The sequence below is a fragment of the Mya arenaria genome, chromosome 6, assembly GCF_026914265.1.
Source record: "Mya arenaria isolate MELC-2E11 chromosome 6, ASM2691426v1".
NCBI lineage: Eukaryota > Metazoa > Mollusca > Bivalvia > Myida > Myidae > Mya > Mya arenaria.
This window is the reverse complement of record NC_069127.1, coordinates 18,701,774-18,723,956: the sequence shown is the minus strand read 5'-3', so window position 1 is coordinate 18,723,956 and position 22,183 is coordinate 18,701,774. Positions and strand designations below refer to the sequence as shown.

The 22,183-nt window shown below is 34.4% G+C and overlaps 1 protein-coding gene across 8 annotated transcripts in view; it reads left to right on the top strand.

Moving 5' to 3' along the window:
• Window positions 1-516: 516 nt before the first annotated feature.
• The window catches only part of LOC128236966 (diacylglycerol kinase zeta-like), a 123,704-nt gene continuing 102,037 nt past the window's right edge, over window positions 517-22,183 (top strand). For 7 of the 8 annotated variants that reach the window (XM_052952116.1, XM_052952112.1, XM_052952115.1 and 4 more), the window contains exon 1: window positions 517-657. The gene's annotated coding sequence lies outside the window, so the exon portion shown is untranslated. Of the gene's footprint in view, window positions 658-5,095; window positions 5,207-22,183 lie in introns of those variants that run through there. The other variant, XM_052952111.1, reaches the window with a different exon arrangement.

The window sequence follows — 22,183 nt, the reverse complement described above, 5'->3', positions numbered from 1 at the left end:
GAAGTTCCAGCAATTACATTCCAGGTCAGATAACAATGCTGATAACTGGGTTTGCAGATCAGGCTCTAGTTTCTCAACAAGCCCTAACATATAAGGCAATTGACTTTGAATTATCTGCACGCACTTGCATTGACAAGAAACAACCTCTATAGAAAAATGTGTTGATGAAGCTCCTTATAAAAATCCTGTTTGACAGTGCTATAATTTTCTTCATTAAAGTCGTTTATTCAAAAAACAACAACATGATATCTTACCTGTTTTATCTCATTTAAACGAACATACTGTTGAAAAAAACACTATATGGCCCGTGAAAAGGGAGATCATCGATAGCTAGAAATATTGAACTGCACAGTAATAACCGTTTTGATTAAACACAATTTTGACATTTGGCGGGAAAGTGGCAAAAGAGAGATGGCCTAAAGAATACTTAGAATTTTGTTTTAATTTTGCACGAACAAACAACTAAGGACTTCGAAACAAGTAACGAATAACTGTAGTATTCAATTACAAGCCCTAATGAATTGAAAGTATTTTTGGTCACGCCCACTCCTACGCATTTTCCCAGAGTGCAATACAGTACCTGTCAAACATGGCGGACTAGTTGTAAACATTAGTTCCTGCTTTATCAAAACTTTCAAAATCAACGAAGATTCTTTTGTAAGTACTTTGACAGTTGTGTATTAGTCATTGATTCAATATTTCTTTGAAAAATAAATGAGTTGTACAGCTTATTTGTCTATACGATAGGTAAATCTTCCGGAATTCACTTTGTATTTTTAAGTGTACAGGTGTGTTCCGTAGTTTACTGTACAGTAGGGTATGAAGTCAATTAAAATGTCGATACCAGTCGGTTTGAAATTTCTGGATACTTTTTTGAATTTTTATCGAGGTATTCTCCTTTTTATTTTTTTTAAATAATCTGAATTATTTGTTTTTATAATAAACTTCAGCTCTTATTCTGATAAAATATTTGGCAAAATAAAGTGAAATTCAATCTTAAACTCCGTTTCCATGGGCTCCAAATGAGGTGCTCAAAAGGGGTAAACTTTAAGTTTATTTGATAGAAGTAGTTCTCTAACACTTTGTATTAGTAACAACAAAATTGGGAAACCTGTCCTGAAACAATTTATTTTTATTTACTATGTTTTAAAGAGGAATATATTAAACCAGTAAATAAACAATTTTATTTTTTTTATCATTTAAATAAATTGTATAGATACAACATGAGTGGTACCTGAGTGTATCTATTTTTAACACATTTTGAATGTAAACGTTCAACTTAAAATAAATATATCCTAACAATGTATAATTTCTTCTGGATAACAAGGTATTGTTCTGAAAACATGTTCTAAACTAACCTTTGCCCGTATTTTATGGTGTGCTTTTTTGGTGTCCCTGCTAGTACATGTATAATTCCCAGTGGAAGTTAAAGGTGATTTTTTAAACAACAAGAAACTTTCAGAACTTAACTTCTTATACTCCTTACCTGATGAAAAGTGTCAGTACCTGACAGACGTTTCAAGCACCCGATTATAAATACCAGGCATTTTATTATTTAACTTCCAAAATGAGGCAACCTTCACAAATGTCTGAGGACTACTGCTGTTCGAAAACCACTCTACTGCTGTCCTAACCACTCTCCAACTGATACTGTTGCATGTGTTATTGTAATGTATCAAGTGATTGGCTTTTTTTTATAATTAATTTTAATTTAAAATATTGGTAGTCAAGATACATAATGTAAATTAAAACTAGTAAATGATTGATTGATATACCGGTAAAATTATGATAAAAAATATTGTATAAAAAATATTTTATAGAAAATACATTATAAATAATCCACTATGATGATCCATCAGTTATTAAACCAATATATAAATCCTTTTTTTTTACTTTTCAAAGTTCCATAAACAAAAACAATGCATTTCTTTGATCATATTTGATCTCTTTTAATTCTGAAGACTTTGAAAATTTCCTCAGTAAGAGGATTAAGTCTAAGTTTTGTTTGGAAGCACCCTGATTCCCATTGGTTTGAAAATAAACCACTGTGCAAACATTGAGAGGTGCAAAAACTGTTTGTACGATTGGTGTGAGTTTAAGAAAGAATGAAAATTGATTTGGTAGACTAATTGCTTGATTATTGGAATTTTTTAACGGCCATCATGATCAGTATAAACAGGACTGCCAATGCAATGTTTCTGTGATTGGCGGATCTGTGGTCTAGTGGTAACACACTTGACAATCAATCCAGGGGTCGCAAGTTCAATTCCCCATCGCATCACTAAAAAATACTAATCGTCTTCCGGTAGGGACTTGAAATGGGGGTCCCGTGTGACAGTGCTATATACTGGTGCACGTTAAAGAACCGGGGTAGCTCTTACCACTGGGTTACATTCTGTCTGTGCACTATGCTCCAAAAACCTAAAATGACTAACAGTCTTAACGGAGCTTACATACACACATGTTTCTGTGCAAAATGCCCACAACAAACCATTTTTTGAATTCTGAACTGATTGAAAATCAGAAGTATGAAGAAATAATCAGTCTGATTATAGCATTAACTGTATTGGGTTATTTGGGGTAGAGGTCATTACTCATTAGTGTATGAGGCCAGGGTCATTAATGTTATTAATATGTTCATTTTTAAATCATAGGTATATAAATTGGAGTAATATTTGATGTGTCATATACCACTTTAGAAGGTTATAAATAACTTTCAGTGTAATGATTGAAGTAGTAAATTTTTTATGTAAATGAATTTGCCATCAAACGGTTGCAATCATTAACAAACAAAATAAAACTCTGCCACATTGGCTGGTGCATTATAACCCAGGATGTGAGGGACAGCTTTTAATACAGTGAAACACACTTTCAATTTTTGAATTTTAAAAGAAGTAAGTTAAGTAAGTCAATATTTCATTTATTTTGCATTAAAAAAACTGTCAAATAATATATTGATAATGCTTCCATTGTGAAAAATGCTAATTCTAAATGATTAAAAGTGCAAAATAAGCATAAATGAGTAATGAAAACAAACATGAGAGAGTATTACGGTAGATATGATATATCTTAAGAAACATAACATAGTCGTCATTTTGTTTTGGCAGAATATTTATGATCAATATTAGTCTATGCTAATAGACATATAAAACTTGACGAAGTAAACTTTACCTGAAGATTGCTCCATCCAGTTATACGTTTATATTAACAAAGTGTAATAATACGATAAATTAGTTGTGTTAGCCACGATAGCAAAAATCCGCAGAGGGAAACGGAAAGTGGGTCTAACTCGTTGAGTGTACTGTATTAACAAAGTGTAATTATACCTATATATTAGTGCAGTGTACTTATACCTATATTTTAACAAAGTGAAATATTTTAGCAAAGTGAAATTTAAGAAAAATTGAAATCTAATTGGGAAATAAATTTGAAATTGTTTATTTTTTTAGTTTCATTTCGAACATGTAATTTTGTCTCCTTAATTGTTAAATTGTCTGTTTTTTGGCCTATGGTTGTAATCAGGGCTGATATATGGGGCATGAGGAATGTTTACTATAAACAGTTAAACATCACGTTATTTAATTCAAATTTCTATTTTACTAATAAAAGTACAGTCAACCATGACATCATACAGATGCAATTCAACGTGTCTTTTTTCTTTTCGTTGATGTTTTTATTTTTTAATCTAAAATCTAAATATCCTGGCTTTATATGATGTCAAAAGTTTATATGATGTCAAAAGCATTATTCAAAAGGACTGCTCCCACAAATTAAACATCCAGGATAAAGCAAGTCTTAGATTTGGGGGACTGATACATAATTATAAGCTAGATAAAAGGACTCAAGTTTCATAAAATCAAAAAGATTATGATGTAATAAAACAAACTGTCAAACTGTTTTGGCTGTTGAATTGTCTGATTTAGTGATAACTTGTACTGTGTTTTTAGGGAGTACAAGTTATTTGTTAATTGTTCTAGGGTTATGTATAATTTTTATATAAAGATATGACTGCCCTGAAGGTGATAAGATATGATTGTAAATCTGATAAAATTGATAAAATCAGCTATGCTGTTGCTCCAACAAAATTTGAACGCTTAATGACCATAATTATCTGGCAAGTTTATTACAAATACTTGAAATGAGATGGTCTGTTGTATTGTATTACTCAATATTGAGTCATTCAACAATATAATGATATATTAAGGCCAGAATTATAAATATTCTTTGCTTCCCCTTATGTGACCAAGATACGCTTAGGTTTTGATCAGGCAGAAAGATGAATTTTTATTAGTATTTTATGATTATATTTTTTCAAGAATATAAATAGATAGAAATCATATATGTATACATTGTAAATGTCATTTTTTATTTAAAATTAAATGTTAACAAATATCTCTAGACTTAATCAAACAAATAAAAAGAAAAATACTGCTAAGAATGCTAAAAAAGATGTCATTACATAATAACTGAAATCATTCCAGCGGTGTAAATTTCAGTCCAGACTGTTGTCTGCATAAATTGTTTTAAGAAGCCCTGGTAAGGTCTATTTTTTGTCAGTCATAGGAGGGAAAATATTTAATATTTTATTGAAGTCTTAATATAATTGTTATTTAAATGTTTATGATTTGAAATAGTGATCTACTAGCTGATGCTGCTATTGATGTATATTTTCTTTAAAATTGTTACAGCAAGTAACAGTGGTTTTTCTAACATTTTGATCAAGTTCCTTTACAATATCAAAATTTAAATATTCTTTTAAAACTGATCACCAACCAAATTGCACAGGGAAAAAATGGTTGTATTAAGCACATTATCGACTGTTGTGATTATTAAGCTAGTTTTATCTGCTGTTGGGGGTTTAATAATGTACCTAGATTTCTAATGAACACAGAACAGGAATTGTAAGAAGAAAAGCCGAGTATGGCAGTAGCTGCATTGATACAGTATTAGAAGTTATTAAAAAGTTGACCGAACCAATTTCCTCTTGATCCTAATCAATCCCAGTCAGTGAGCTATATATGATCGCCAAGAACAAGTAGAAGTTGGCCAACAATCTCAGCAAGCCATATTAGAACATTATCGTATAAGTAAACTAACAGTGTTGTGCAGGCAGTGGCTGGTGCATGAGTGGTGTTCTTCGGTCGTTGGATTTGCTTGTTCTTATACAAGAAACATATTGGATTCTGATATAACTTAATTATCTGCTGTAAGTATAAGGCTTTTGGTGTATTATGGTGTTACCGTTAAAAGGCTTAGGTGTTTTAAAAGGCTTAGGTGTTAAACATCGTTTCATTGTTTTCAATAGTGTTTGATGTTTTTAGATCTTGTCTATTGGACTTTTGGAAGACTTAACAGACATGAGTCTTTCTGTAATTACATTGTATAGAGATGAATGAATTTAAACATTGATCTCGAAATTTATACAATATATTATAAATTCAGGATTCTTTGTATTCCATACTGTTAACTTTAATGTATCATAGAAACATACTTGTACAGTGAAGTGACATTCATTTTCTAAACATATTTAAAGGCTATTTTCAGAATTTCATTGTACCAATTATAGTTCTTGTTACATTCAAATATTGGTTGTCCTGTCTGTGTTTGTTAAACGGAGATATTTAGGAGCGTGAGAAGGCGTGGGAATAATGACCGTCGCGTGTCTCTGGAGTTATAAAACCTATTGAACATGTTTTTTAACACCAGTGCTCATGTTCATCAAATATTCATCCATTCTAACCAGGCTAGTTTTGTTGTGGCACAAACATTAAATTTTAGGAATTTTTTATGGGATGCCATTGGAAAAGACGCCTGGTGTGACTGCAAGTCCATTTTCCGGATCTTTCTACAACTTGTCCAAGGTTTTTATTTCTCATATATATGACTTAATAAGTAAGGGGCCTTCAGACTTCTTTCTTTAAAGTGACACTCTTACTCAAAATCAATACATACACATGTATAACAAACATCAATTTTGACTGATCAACCTTTAACTACTTACTAAATAATACGAATTTTATTTACAATTAATTTATTTTTCGCAGTTTTTTTTGTATTTTTCTATTAAAAAAGATTACTAGGTATGACCTAATAGAATTCATTCTTATGCGTGATTGGATAGTCATTGTTATCACGTGATATTACCAAGTTACGTAGGTATATAAATAGGCTTAAATATTCCGCATGTAAGAGTAAACCTTCGTAGCACAGTGGGTATAATACTGGACTGCAATTTTGGCGACAGTGGTTCGAACCCTCTTTCCAGCTCGATTTTTATTTTACATTTTGGTATTGTTTTTTACAATTATGAAATCAAAGAGTAAAACATTTTATTAAATAATTATCCTGAGATTCGTTACAGAAAGAACTTTTTTTTGTTGCCCATCTGGTGTATAAGTCCCTTTAAAGTGTTGTCATCTACTGCATTGTCCCTGTTTTTAATGACTCAGTGTCTCCTTTTAAATGGCTCATATATAGTTGGGTTAGGGTTTCATCGTTTTAAAAAGCAGGTTAGTAATGGTTTAAACCATGAAACATTAATTTGTGAACAGAAGTATGCAAATCTGCCATCTGATCTTTTATCAGCAATCTTTAATCATTGGTTTGCAGAAATTTATGCAAAATATTTCTCTTTCAAGACAAAAAAGTTGTAAATATGGTAAATCTGTGAGACTTCAGCTTTAAAACACTAACATATTTTTTATCTTTTTTCCAATGGACTATATAGATAAAAACTGTATTGTTGGCGCCTTTTTCCAAGGGTCAGGTATGTTTTTTTAAGGCCTAAATATAACCATGTGGGCAGTAGAGATATTTCCATCACTCCTTAATTTTTCTCATTAAAATTCTACCACTTCGAAACTATAATTTATGAAAATCAAAAAATGTGGACAAATTTAATTTATGTTTTTAAAATTTCAATTTAAACATGGGAGAAAGAAACCAGATACTGCAGACTTTATCCACGGAGTAGAAGCAGTGGGCGTTAGTTCAACAGGTCCAATACCATTATATTTATCTTGCGACTCAAGTGTTATCCAAAATAGGATGTTTCTCTGAAAAAATGAAAAAGTACCAGGTACATTTGGTAATTATAAAATAAAAGCATTATTTTTTTAGTTTAAATATATTATCGTGTCAGTTTCTCTCAAAATACTTTGAATTTCAATAAGTAATACATATATCTACAGCAGGGCTTCTAAAACTTTGGAACCTCAATCGGGCCGGACCTGGCGACGCCCCCCCCCCCAAAAAAAAATAAAAAAATCCTCCCCCCCACTCAAAAAAGAAAGACCAGCCCTGCGTTCAGTAAAGATGTTTGCGGCGAACGTTTGCTGTTTGGTTTCCCGCTTAACTTTTATGCGCTGCGTTGCAACAGGGATACAAAACAGAACGTTTGCGAGCATTTTGTAAACGCTCGCCTTACTGAACGCACTGCTGTTCAAAAGTCCGATTTTATAGAAATGTCATACATTTTCGCGACGTCTTTTCTGTCAATATTTTTTGAGCCAGCATAGCCGATTCGGATAGTCATTAATACAAGTTTAATTCAAATGAGATTCTCATCGAGTTCTGCGGCGTTTCTGACAAGAAAGACTGCGATCGTAATTAACTGTGGCTGTCGGGAGGCGGTCAGACGACAAAAAGTGAAACAGTAATATGATTGCTTAATGCTTCTTTTGTGGGTCAACATTCAACTGATAATCTGGAATAAAAGTATATATCTAGATTTATAAATGGGCAACAAGCTTAAAGTGTGATATCGACAACATTTTTTTCATTTCTGCGAATGAATATGACGTAAGCGGCGGACTCTGCTGTCAGACTATGTAGTTAATCAAGCGTATCGCTGTTGATATCCTATATATTATGACGTTAATTAATTCGGTATTTTAATGCTTTTACGGATTAACAATGACATGCATTTATCTTTAATGCCGTTATTAACCAGCAATGGTTCTTTATAACAATTTAAATTTAACCGTTTTGTAATCAACAAACGGATATCATGTAATGATCGACGACGACATAGCATATTGCCATGTGAAAATATGGACCGATTTTAACACTTAATCAGGAAAGCTGCAAGCAGATAATTAACACACAGTTTGTTTAATTGTGTCTTCTGCTTATACCAAAACACGTGATTGGACCGATTGCAAGCGTCTGCTAATTAACAGATAGGCTATAGAGTGATCAGCGTAGTGGAAAAAGCAGCTGGTCTCATGGTAACCAAGACACTTTTATGGCCTATTGGATGTAGTTCTGAATGTGTGAATGACCCATGAATGTTTGTGTATTACAATTTCTACATCTTTAACTTACTTAGTCGTTTCGGACCGAAATTACAAAAAAAATTAGAAAATTTCGGACCAATTTTTTTAATACTTTTTGAAACTGAAACCGGTCTGGCTTGGTCAAAATCGGTCCAGACCGGCAAATTGCCGGTTTTTAGAAGCCCTGATTTACAGTGTTGGAAATGAATAAGCACAAGCTGGCAAACCCTGCACTGGTAAGATGCTGACTTCTTATAGAGCAGAGTTTGTTATTTCTTTATGCTTAAAGGTCTTTATTTTATATTCTGTGTTTTTTGAACCACCAGGATCTACAAATAGTTAAAATTTGAAAACAGCATTTTATTTTTTTCATCAGAGTACCCGGTAGACGTCGCCTTGACATATCCTGTGGTACTACAGCGTTTATGTTGGAATATTTTAAAGGGCACCAAAAAAAGTTTTTTTCAGTATCAAATCTCAGGACAGTTATTTAATGTTTATTTAAATGTTTTACACTAATTGTAAAAAAACAAACCAAAATGTAAAAAAAAATCGAGACGGAGACCAGGTTCGAACTGGTGTCGCCAAAATTGCAGTCCAGTGTTTTATCCACTGTGCTACGAAGGCTTACCCTAAATAGATGGAATATTTAAGCTATATACCTAACTTGGTAATATCACATGATGACATCGACTAGCCAATCACGCACAAGGAATGAATTCTACCAGGTAGACATACCTAGTAAACTTTTTTTAATGGAAAAATACGAAAAAACTACGAAAAATAAAATAATTGTAAACTATGTGGTACTTCAGTTAGTAAGTTTCAATGCATTGTACACATCGATACCAAATTTATGTCAGTTTTCGACAATTTTCTTTTTTTTGCTATTTCATCATACGGAGTACAGCCCCTTTAAAAGATACAGGTAAAATCAAAGAAAACAGTGACATTATTATTTGATTCACATTTGTTGTCGTTTTTTTTAATAAGGGTGGTAGATATTTACCTAAACCCTCACCTACTGTAACATCAGGGTCTATTATAATGAAATGTATGATCTTTTGTGTCTTTTGAATCACTTGCATAATACTGAAAATGTTGCTCAGGGGCCAGGGGGCAGGAGGTCCCTGGAATTAAGCTTCAAATAACATTTTCACTTTCTTTAAAGTGACACTCTTATTCAAAATCAATACATAAACATGCATAACAAACATACATTTTATGTGATAAACCTTTGAAGTTGACTTTTTATTAAATAATGCATTTATGGAAAAATTTAATAACTGATAACAAGATTGTAACCCAGTATTAAATAGCTGAAAACGCGCAAAAAAAAAATGATTTGTGAGTGTTTAAAGATTTACTGTGTTTTATCGTCTCATAAGCTAGAAACACTGTGTTTTCTGCACATTTCTTTCAAATTTAAGTGGGAGTCCTTCAGAACAACCATTGTTTTCGACATTTGTGCATCCTTTTTGGTATATAAAAACAATTGTATTACTTATGGTAAATCTTATTTGGGAGTAAGAGTGCATCTTTAACAATTTCAAAAACAAAGCCTCAAGGCAGGTTAGAAAAAACCCACAAATCATATCAGTAAAGACAAAATCAGGGGATACATGATTCAAAGACTTAACTCACATTTCTATTAAGAAATAATAATCAGGAAGTTTAAATGAGTGTTGCATAAACATAATGGAATACTGTGTCATAGTAAAATAGGCTTTTAAATCCACTCCGAGCATTTTAAATCCTTTGAATATACTTCTGAGAGCCACTGCAATTTTTGCAGGCCTTTCATGCCTCTAACATGCGGGTGGGAACTTTATTGATTAACTGTTCAAGTTTCCAGTCTAAAGGCATTGTTGACAGTTTTCAACAAGGTGCGATATGTCGTAAAATGTTGACGAAAATATTCCGGTAATTTCACAAATGCAGCACCAAGTTCACGTGGACTTCTTTACAAAAGTGGTCAAGATCACCTATGAAATGTTACAGAAATGAACTTCTGTTAAATCAGACTATGTTTGACTTTTATCCGTGGGTAAGTGCTATAATGGTGGAAATTGACGACTTATCTATCATCTTATGCATTATTTTTAGTTTTAGAATGAAAATTGGAATCCAAAAAATAAACATCTTTCCAGTCCGAATTATTTTAGCTGATCATTTGGCAACAAATTATTCTACAAAATGACACAAAATCACTTTGAGAGAACATGAGATAAAAAAATGTAGCATTTTCAATTTTAATTTATCGCAGATCAGTGATTTTTTCGAGTTTTGTTAGTAGAATGATGTATGAAAGTTCTGTAGCTGAAGGAGACGCAAAAGAACTGCAGCAATTATCCATATATAGTGTAAATTTGTGGTACAAACTTTTAAAGTATTGCACTCTTAACTCCCACATAAGATTGACCACAATTAATAATATTGTTTTAATATTCAAAAAAGGATGAATAAATGTCGCAAACAACGGTTTTTATGAAAGATACAAAGTTTAATTTGAAAGAAATGTGCATAAAACATGGAGATACTGAGTTTACGTAATTTGAAAGAAATGTGCATAAAACACGTTATTTCTTCTTATGAGACTATAGTAGATCACAGTAAATCTTTTAACATTCACCAATCTTTTAATACTTTTGCGTTTTCTGCTATTAAAAACACCGTTAGAATCTTGTTAACAGTAATATATGTTTTCCATAAATACATTATTTAGTAAGTTAAGTTAAAGGTTTATCAGTAAAAATTGATGTTTGCTATACATGTGTATGTATTGATTTTGAATAAGAGTGTCAGTTTAATAGTTCTAAAAGTATCACATGGTACACATTATCACCTCCAATGTGGGTAATATGTAATAATGCCTTAAAATGTTATTTTTTACTGCTGCTGGAATACATGTACATATTATCACCATGACCTACACAAGAGAAGGATGGTTTTCTTTGTCTTTTCAATTTTGTTTGATGGAATTGTATGTGATTATTATAGTTTCAGCACTGTCCAACGCACAGGTTTCTGTATTTGTAAGGTAATAAATCCTCAGGTGTCCACCCTTCATGCTCGACTCAAGTGCAAATAAAATCATATAAGCCAAGATAGCAAGCAAAGCATCCCTCGTTGGTTGAGAATTATACCCAGAGTTGTACCATATTTTATGACCTGCATTATATCTATAAGTACATACTTATTATATCATTCCACTGTTGCAATAAAATATCATTAGTGGCGACCATGAGACTATAAACTTTACATATAATTACATCCAGAGATCAATAGTATAATAATTGTAATACAGAATTCATGGAAAAGAAATATTGGGGACACATGGAAACTCAATTATCCCCTGCTTATATTTTCTGTTACTCCCGTTCTACCTGCTGTGGGCCGATTACAGCTATGTGGGTGACATATAGACTAGTATTAACAATTATATTTGCTTGTCTGAGGCTTATTTGCTTCTTTGCAAGGACAATTAAAGTCCAAGTTCATTGTCAGGGCTCTGCAATTTGTCATGCACAGATATTGTCAGTCCTAAAATTTTTTTTAGAGATATAGATATGGACACTCCAGTTCCTTGCATGTCTTTAAATGGACAAAATGGCATGCTTAAAAAATCGCCACAAATTCCAGCTTTAATCATGCTAGGATCCAAGTTTTCTCCGGATAATCAGAGGGTTTTCCTCGCAGCAGACTTGACCACATACACTAATAACAGTGTGCCAACGGTTATGTCATTGTAATAACTGGTTTTGCAATTGTTGTTAAATATAAGTGTACCTTGAACCTTAAGCTACAAGTCATGATCTGCTATTCTGTACATATTATATACATATGTAGCCAAGGTATTAAAAGCGGTCAGAGAATATATGTTTTCCAGTGGACACATGCAGAGCTGTGAACTATTTCATTTGCTGTTTCCACATGGAGTTTTGAAGATGAAGTTTTATCAGTGTTGCTTGACAACCATTGAACACTCCTGTTGGGATCCCACACTGGCTGCCAGACCGTAGTTAATAATGGTCTCCTCTGTTATGAAGGACATTAAGATTAGTGTAAATAACATTCTATTCTCATTTGTTTATTGGCTATAGAAGTAACTTGTTATTAGAGAATTCCTCTTTTCATCATTGCGTTCTGTTGCCATATTGTCATTATCAAGAAAATTAATGTTTTATTATCAGTCTCTTTTATTTGAGTTCTGTTGGTTCATGACTTCTTGTCATGAAAACTAGCCATATAACAAGTCACATGGTCGTCTTACAAGCCTTATGTTGGTAAATGTCAAAATGTTGGTGGTTGTTCAAAAGAAGGAATTATGGTAAAATGCAAGTGCATTTCCTGCTGTAACATGGTATTTCTGATACAATTTTTGGCATATTCTGATTTAGTAGTTGTAGTTATGGCATGTTTTGGTTCATAAAGTAGAGTTAAGGCATGTTCTGATTCAGAAGTTTGAGTAATGGCATGTTCTGGTTTTGGAGTAAGTTTTGACATGTTCTGGTCTAGTAAGTAGAGTTAAGGCATGTTCTGATTCAGAAGTTTGAGTAATGGCATGTTCTGGTTTAGAAGTTAGAGTTGTGGCATGATCTGGTTTAGTAAGTACAGTTGAGGCATGTTCTGATTCAGAAGTTTGAGTAATGGCATGTTCTGGTTTAGAAGTTAGAGTTGTGGCATGATCTGGTTTAGTAAGTACAGTTGAGGCATGTTCTGATTCAGAAGTTTGAGTAATGGCATGTTCTGGTTTAGAAATTAGAGCTTTGACTTCTTCTGGTCTAGGAGTCAGAATTATGGCGTGTTCTTGATTCATTTGATATCAAAAAGAATGTTGTAAAAGACAACAACAGTACAGCAATACAAAGCAGCAATATACACAAAACTAAGCGATGCATTTTAAATAATGTCTACATTGTACAATATTAGAAGTGATTATATAAATGGACTAACCTAAATTTTAAACCCTGGAAAACATCAAACACTAGTACGCTAGCACTGGAGGCATAAGATCCTAGTATGCTAGCACTGGAGGTCGAACCATAGTACGCTAGCACTAGAGGCATCAAACCCTGGTACACTAGCACTGGAGGCATCCAACCCACACTGGAGGCATCAAACCCCAGTACGCTAGGCATGGAATCCTAGTACGCTAGCACTGGAGGCATTGAAACCTGGTATGCTAGTACTGGAGGCATTAAACCCTAGTAAGGTAGCCCTGGAGGCATTGAACCCCAGTACGCTACCACAGGAGGTCTCAAACCCCAGTACGCTAGCACTGGAGGCATTGAGCCCCAGTACGCTAGCACAGGAGACCTCGAACCCCAGTACGCTAGCACTGGAGGCATCTCACCCCAGTAGGCTAGCACAGGAGGCATTAAACTCTAGTACGCTAGCACTGGAGGCATCAAACACCAGATACTAGCACTGGAGGCCTCTAACACTAGTACGCTAGCACTGGAGACATCAAACCCTAGTTGGCTAGCACTGGAGGCATTTAACACTAATACGCTAGCACTGGTGGCATCAAACCCTAGTATGCTAGCACTGGAGACATAAAACCCTAGTATGCTAGCACTGGAGGTATTATTTATATTAAACCCTTGTATTTTATTTTAAGTTATCAGGCCAAAATATATCATGGATATGCTCCTTTTTCAAATCAATTTTGAATTAAAAAATAAAAAGTTACTGCTGTCCCATTGGTTAAAAATGATTTCAACATTTATTGATAATTATAAGTTATGAATTTCGACATCCTTGTATCATGTTTACTTTTAATTAGCAAATGAGTCAGTTACAGGAAAAGCGAAGTGTTTGCAGTAATTGCAGACTTGAACTATTTGCTTTCTCTCAGTTGTTTAAGGAATCCTATGTACAGTTTAATATGCAGTTATCATGAATGGTGACCAAATTTTTTTTTTGGAAAAGGAGTTGAAGTGTGAAAGAACAAATATGCAGGAACAACATACTGAAGGAATGTTACATACAAGAGTTTTTGCCATTGAAAGACTGCAAAATGGGCCATTTTACATGTGATTTCATATAAAATAAAGGTGATAAACAAACTTCCATTCTTTTTCTGTTTCATGTTTAAGGTCTTTTATGTTATATATCAGTGAACAGCAAAGTTTAACACTATTTCTATGAATGGGTCGATAAATTCCCCTTTTGTATGTACACTTGACACCTTAAATGGCAAACTCATAAGGAAGCAACTTTTTGTGAATTATCGAATCTATTTTCAGCTTTAAACTGCATGAGCACCAGATTCACTGTGTGGGATGTTGAGCTGTTAAAAGATTCATTCTTCAGGGACATCATTTCTTTTGACTTCAGCAAAAATGAAATTACCTCGTAACACTTCCCTTTTCCTCTGGTGGCTTAAATACAGCTATTAAGCTTTTATAACAGATGTTTCAGAATTTGGAATTAACAGGATTCAATTGAAAGAGTTTGAAAAGTTTGTAATAAATAAATCTTAAAAATTGAGAAAACATGATGGCAGTCATTATGCCCGTGATGGTCATGATTAACAAAAATCGACATCCAAACATTTGTTCAAAATATTTCCAAGAAACCCATATATAGAAGTACTGATGTCAAACTCAATGTGTCTATACCACGTGACAAATTGCGTCATATAATTAATTGCTACGGAAGGCAACATTTTGCTTAAGATGAAGACTTAAATTAAAGATAACTTTTCTTTAACAACACCATTTTAAATACAATAAAGGGCAATCTATGCCACTTAAACAGCCCCGCCTTCATTTTATTACCCAAGTTTGATATGGTGATCAGTTTCATCAAACGCAAAAATATTGAATGATTGGTGAATGCTAAAAGATTTACTGTGACCTATAAATCGTCTCAAAAGGTAAAAATATTGTGTTTTCTGCACCTTTCTTTGAAATTAAACTCGGTATTCTTCATTATAAAGATTACCATTGTTTTCGACATTTATTCATCCTTTTTCAAACATTAAAACAAAAGTTTTAATTGTAATAAATCTTACGTGGGAATAAGAATGCATCTTTAAATTTTATTTTGATAAATGAAAAATGGTTAATTGTAATGGAATTCATCTCCTGGGGATAAAGTGGGGTTTATCATGAACAACACCTAACCCTGTTGCGCTAACACAATTTATAGAAAAACAAAAATAGTGAGCTTAGCTCAAACCTGTTAAAGGGACTTAAAAGGTTTTGAGAAAATGCGTCTATATGTGTGGCAAAGCTCATTCCCAATAGTGAATTGCATGCAGTAACTTAATAAACCAAATACTGAGTTTAATGACGCATGGTCAAGGGAGAAAAAACGGATATTTATTGTCTTGTCTGTGATGGCATCATCATTCTTGTCCTCTACAAAATCCCACATTTTCGGTCTTGGGAAATTTGAATAGTTATCATTATTTAGTATCGTTAATATTTTGGATGTGTCTGAACATTTCTGCAAATGTGTTTTGTCGAGGGCTTCCATATTTACAAGTTCAAACATTTACTACTTATTGTCAAAAGATCATAAAAGCACTTGACATTAACTGTTGGAGGTGAGGAAGAATTTAGTTCAGGTCTGATTTACTGCCTAATACATCACTACAGTCAGGAAAGACATCTCTTTTCACCTACGTATTGTCATTTAAGGCTTCAAAATTCAAAAACTAATCTGCAATCAAGATGGCAACAAAGTCATGGTTGTTATTAACGGCCCTTCCTAGATGTTAACAAATGACTGTTACTTTTCAACCACTCAAAATCCTTTGGAATAAGCAGCTTTTCAATATTTAGAATCCCAATCTCAAGTCAAGACAGGGAGGTCACTACAACAGAGTCATACCAGTTATTAGAGTATGACCTTATTAGTAACAATTCCAGCCAATGAGATGGTCACCTATAAGCCTCCACGAAGTACCACTCATGATCATCATGAAATGCTGTTTAACAACTTGACTGATATTATGATATAATTTGGTTCCTCTCGCTTACTAAAAACACACTTTATGTAAGTTAGTTTGAAAATATTGTTTAGAATTTTGATGACTTATGATAAGGCTTGCACGCTTCAGTCACTGCTTGCTCCAACTATTTAATCTTAAAGATTTTACATTTACACTTGAGGCCTCTTATATGATTTGGTATTACTAGATTGTTTGTGAGGATGACATCCAAATTTGGAATAAAATTAATTCATCACAATGAAAAATTACAATCTGTCGGGTTAGAAGTGGCCCAAAGCACATGTTCTACCTTTACTTCAGCTGGGGCCATGGTTTTATAGCCCCATGTCTTAGTTCAGACTCAAGTGAGAAAACTGCAAATCTTCCATTCAATGTAACTTTCTTTCTTGTTAATTGAGTTTTGAGGATATTTTTGTAAATAAAGGTAAGTCTGAATGTAGACTTAATAGCCTTGGAATTGAGATTGTTCCATATCATGGCTCCAGTGGTCCCTGCCTTGTTCGGATGCTCAGAAATGACAGGGACCTTAGATTGTTCCTAATCATGGACCCTGGCCCCTGCCTTGTTAGGATGCTCACAGAAATGACAGGGACCTTAGATTGTTCCTAATCATGGACCCTGGCCCCTGCCTTGATAGGGCTCACAGAAATGACAAGAGGCTTGAGATTGTTCCTAATCATGGACCCTGGCCCCTGCCTTGTTAGGATGCTCACAGAAATGACAGGGACCTTAGATTGTTCCTAATCATGGACCCTGGCCCCTGCCTTGTTAGGGCTCACAGAAATGACAAGAGGCTTGAGATTGTTCCTAATCATGGACCCTGGCCCCTGCCTTGTTAGGGTGCTCACAGAAATGACAAGAGGCTTGAGATTGTTCCTAATCATGGCCCCTGGCCCCTTCCTTGTTAGGGTGCTCACAGAAATGACAAGAGGCTTGAGATTGTTCCTAATCATGGCCCCTGGCCCCTGCCTTAGTGTTAGAATGCTCTGAAATGACAGTTTCACTTCTGAAGCACTGAGATGTCCATTGACTTATCAGCGGGAAATTAATTATTTTCCCAGAAGCTAACTGCCATTAAGATTGCCCATATGTGTAACTGAATTAAAGCGGTTGGATAAGCTCTAGGAAAGCTTAACTTAAAGCACTATCCCTATAACTATTGATTAAATCTTGGAAGTGACACAGGGAGGCTGTATATTAATGCTAGTCCCTTATTCTTGGCTGCGTGGTGTCTGGAATCTACTCTAATCAAGCAAAAAGCCTTGCCTTACTTCTATCTCCAGACAAGGTGCACAAATTAATTCTTATACTTAAGAAACTAAGCTGCTCAGCTCCATGATGACAGTTGGTGATCAGATTTCCAGGAAACTCATGGAGAGTCAATAATATGATCCATCAAGGAGCTGCAGAAATGTGATACCTTTAGAGAATCATGTGGAGACAGGCAGTTGACATTTGTTTTGTAATGATTTTCTGATAATGTCCATATAATCATTCATATTTGAGGCATCATTATAATGCTTCTTCCAGATGTTAAAGAGTTACACAAAATTTGCTATACTACTTTTATGAGGAATAATTTTGTCATTGGTTGAATGTGAGTACCCTAGTGATCGAGGCACACCTTCTGTTCCTGAACAATGTTTCTGTTTTATTGAGGTGTCGGTCTTCGCCCATGGAGTTTTTTTTGTGCATTTTGTCAGATTTGAAGGTAGGTGTTGTCAGCTTTGGTTTATTATTCATTGAGTTTTGCTCTTTATTATTCTTATGATTACACCAAAAGTGGAATTACGAACTCTGATGTTTGGCAATATTATTTATACACCTAGGAAGGTGAGCTGACAAGACCCTAGTTGACATTTACATTTTCAGGGCAAACATTGTACCAGTTTTGTTTGTTGAACATTTCACTGTCAGTTTTTTTATCACAAGGGTGTAAGGTGTTGGTTCAAAAGTTTATTCTCCATGGAAATGGAATTTCTGTTACATCTCTGTAGAGAAAACAACTGAACACTGACAGATGATCTTGACTCCATACATTTTAGTGCTTGACAATTACTTTTTATATAAATATCTGTCTACTTGATCTATTGGAAATTCCAAGTGTCATAGGTCCATGCCTGGGTATCGTAATCTGTAATTGTATCACGGGTGAAAAGCGTTTTGTCAAAGTGCAAGACATAACAGTTTGGATTCCCTAATTTCTAGTGTATGAGAATTTACATTGACAAGTCGGACTGACATGAGGTATAATAAATAGTAATATGTACCTCAATATGACATAAGAGCACTCTTGGTGGTGTAGGCTTGCGTCCAGCAGGATGTGTTATGTACATGTCGTTGGTTGGAGAAGAACTTTCAGTGTACATGCTCCACTATCATTTTAATCACAATTCTTCAATTTCTTCATGGGAAACTGGGAAATTTGGAATATTCTGAAGTGAGTGTCTGTACCCAGAACAGTAAAAGTCTCTGACTGTATCGGTAAACATCTGGGCATGCATCTCAGCCCTGATGTCTAGTTAGCAAAATTTAAAAGATAATTTCTCCACTTTTTCTCCTAGATTACAAGCTTAAGTATTATCTAAATAATAAATATTACACAAATTATATCGTCTAGCTAAATTGTCTGCAACTGCTGTACAGTGATGTTTTTACATGAGCCAATTTCGGTATTTTAACATCATTTTAAGGAGGCTTTGCCATGTGGAATTCTTGGTAATTATTCTCAAAGATTAATGAAAAAAAAAATATGTTCCAATCTCTTGATTACTTCCATATTTGGATAATATCAGCCATGATGGGTTCTGGAAGGTTACGGTAACCATGGTTCACACTTCTGTAATCAGTCTAGTGAAATCTGTGTCACTTATGTGACATTGTGGTGTTTAAATGTTGATTCCCAGTAGTGGACATATTTTCTCTTTCATCAAGCAATTGATTTTCCATGTTGCAAATGTCATAATTATAAACAATAGATTACTGTTGAGATTTGATCTGTCCAAATTTTATGTAGAAGATCTAGCCGTGGTTCGTGTCTGTTTTTAATTAGAAAAATAATAGGTGTTAGTGACTTTCATTCAAAGCCTCAGGGTCATACCTCATTATCACAAGAAAATTGACAGAACAGAAAACAAGAAACATCTAGTCAAAGGCGATTTTCGTTTCGCTGACTGTGAGGGATGGCAGACACAAAGGTATTACTTTGTGTGGCGGAGGTGTCCACGTTGTTGTCAGTGTAACCACCTTTCCTTTCCAATCAATAGCTTCTGAATGACTTGTTGTAGAGTCTGCCAACTTGTGCACATTGGCATTGTTAGGAAATGAACCTATTAATTTTGAAGTTAATTTGACATGGTCACGGTGGCCTTCCCCAGAAAAAAATATTGGTAACTTTTTCAGTGGGTGGTTGTGTTTTATTTACATTTTCAATGCCAAATGGCACATTTTGGTGCACTCTTAAGACAATAATTCTTCTATAAAGACAAGCATACAAATAAAGACCAGCATAAAAAATCATCATTATCATGTTTTTTTTTTATTATTTAAAGACATGAATGAATATAATATGAATAAATATAATAAACTTTTTCAATACATATATTTCAAACATATGAATACATAATTACAAATCAAAATCCTATCTCCATCATCTGGGCTTGTCCCCATGCCACTCCTCCACCAGCCTGGTGAATTTCACCTCAGCAGTTTATGGCCCAAGCAGGCTCACTGTCAGTAGGCTGTTCAGTGCTTTATTGGAGAATGAAGAACTGGAGTCATCACTGGCTTCAATGTCGAAAACCCTCTCTAAAATGAAGTAAATAATATTTTACATAGTAAAGGGTGGCATACTGACAATCATTGGTGTTTTTGTATAGCTAATAACTGACTTATTTTTTAAACCATTTTTAGCTCTTTAGGCAAAGGCCAGAAGAGCTTATGCGATGGTAATGTGTACGTAGTATGTGCGTCCGTGCGTTCGTGCGTCCGTGCTTCTGTAAACAATTGTTTGTGAACACGATACAGTCTTCAGTTTTGATTGTATCTCTATGAAACTTGTACAGTATCTAGATATCCATTAGAGCTTGGTTCCTTTCGAAAACCAGTCAGATCTGCCCATGCATGCCTAGGTTATGGCCCTTGATAGTATAAAAAAATGCTATTGTGTAAACAATAGGTTGTGAACACGATACAGTCTTCATTTTTGATTGTATCTCGACGAAACTTGTACAGTATTTATATATCCATTAGGGCTCGGTTCCTTTTTCGAAAACCAGCCAGATCCGCCCATGCATGCCTAGATTATGGCCCTTGATAGTATAAAAAAAAATGCTATTGTGTAAACACAAGCTTGTGAACACGATACAGTCTTCATTTTTGATTGTATCTCGATGAAACTTACAGTATTTAGATATCCATTAGAACTCGGTTCCTTTTGAAAACCAGCCAGACCTGTCCATGCATGCCTGGATTATGGGTCTTGAAAGTATAAAAAATGCTATTTTAAGCTAAGTCTATTTTTAGCCAAGTCTACATGAGCGAAGTCTATTTTTAGCCAAGTTTACATGAAAAGTCACAATTGCTTGTGAAGGTATGTTCAAATTATGCCCCTGGGGTCATTACTGCCCTCCCCCCCACACACCCCATGGAGATTGTCCTGCAAGGGACCATTGCGGCAAATGCAAACGACCTCGGCGACGTTGGCGGAGGCCCAGGGAAGAGTTCTCTTTTCTTTGTAAGGGACGGACTCCCCCCCCCCCCTTAAATTGGGCAATGTTAAAAACCTTTTTGTCTGAAACCACTATGCAAATCCTTGCTATTTTGAACAAGGCTTTATTTACTTTATTTAGTGGTCCACTACCATGGTTGTTCAAATTATGCCCCTTGGGTCTAAACTGGCACTGCCCTGGGTGTCACTATTTTCCTAGAGATTTAAGAAATATTTTCAAAATCTTCTTGTTTCAAACCACAAAGCCCATACCTTTGATATTTGTTGTGGAACATCATATGATGCAATTGAAAACATTTGAAATAATGCCCCTTGGGCAAAAGCTGGCCCCACCCCTTTTGACTTACTTATTACTTCTTAAAGCTACAGTAATGAAATTTTGACCATGTGAACAGTTTTGCAAACAAGCATTAATGTTGTCCTCGGATGTCCTTGACTTTGACCGACTTTTTATTTTTAAAGCTACAGAAATGAAATTTTGACGATGAGTACAGTTTTGAAAGCAAATATTTTTTACCCTCAGATTACCTTTACTTGGCACATATTAAAATAGTTCATGCAACTAATTTGCTTACAACACTTCCTGTCCTCAGATGTTGAAAGTGCAGCGTTTTCAGCTAACCCAAACACTAAAAGTGAACTATATATTTGTTGCCTATTACTCAAACGTACATGATCTGGATTGAAAATGACCACAAAAGCCATGCCAGTAGAGCATACCGTATTTTCTCGACTATAAGGCTATTCGCTTATCAGACGGCCCCCTAACTTTTCCCATGAAATCTGGTGCTTTTTGTTTCGACTCGCTTATAAGACGGGGTCGATTTTAAGCAAATCTAAAATGCTAAAATTCTTCTTAATGTGTAAAAATGTTCAAGCTCAACGGATAATTATCGACTTTCGCGGTAACTGTTTTTGTTTTACTGAAAGAAAATGGCGGTCAACTGTGAGCTCTCTATTTGGAGGTAGGTTAAAAATGAGTACATGGTTACGCGTTTAAGTTTGCAGGACGGGTCGTTACTTATCGGAATTGTAATAATTAATCAATAACAACGAATGTTTGTTTTAGTTGATTTTTTTATTGAAGACACCAATGAAGTTCTTCAGCAAAATAAATGGCTTCAATAACATAATTGCGAAAAGCCAAGGCATGAATAGGTGTTTGTTTAGCATTAATGCTTTAGGCAATATTGTCCCTTGATTGGCGACGAA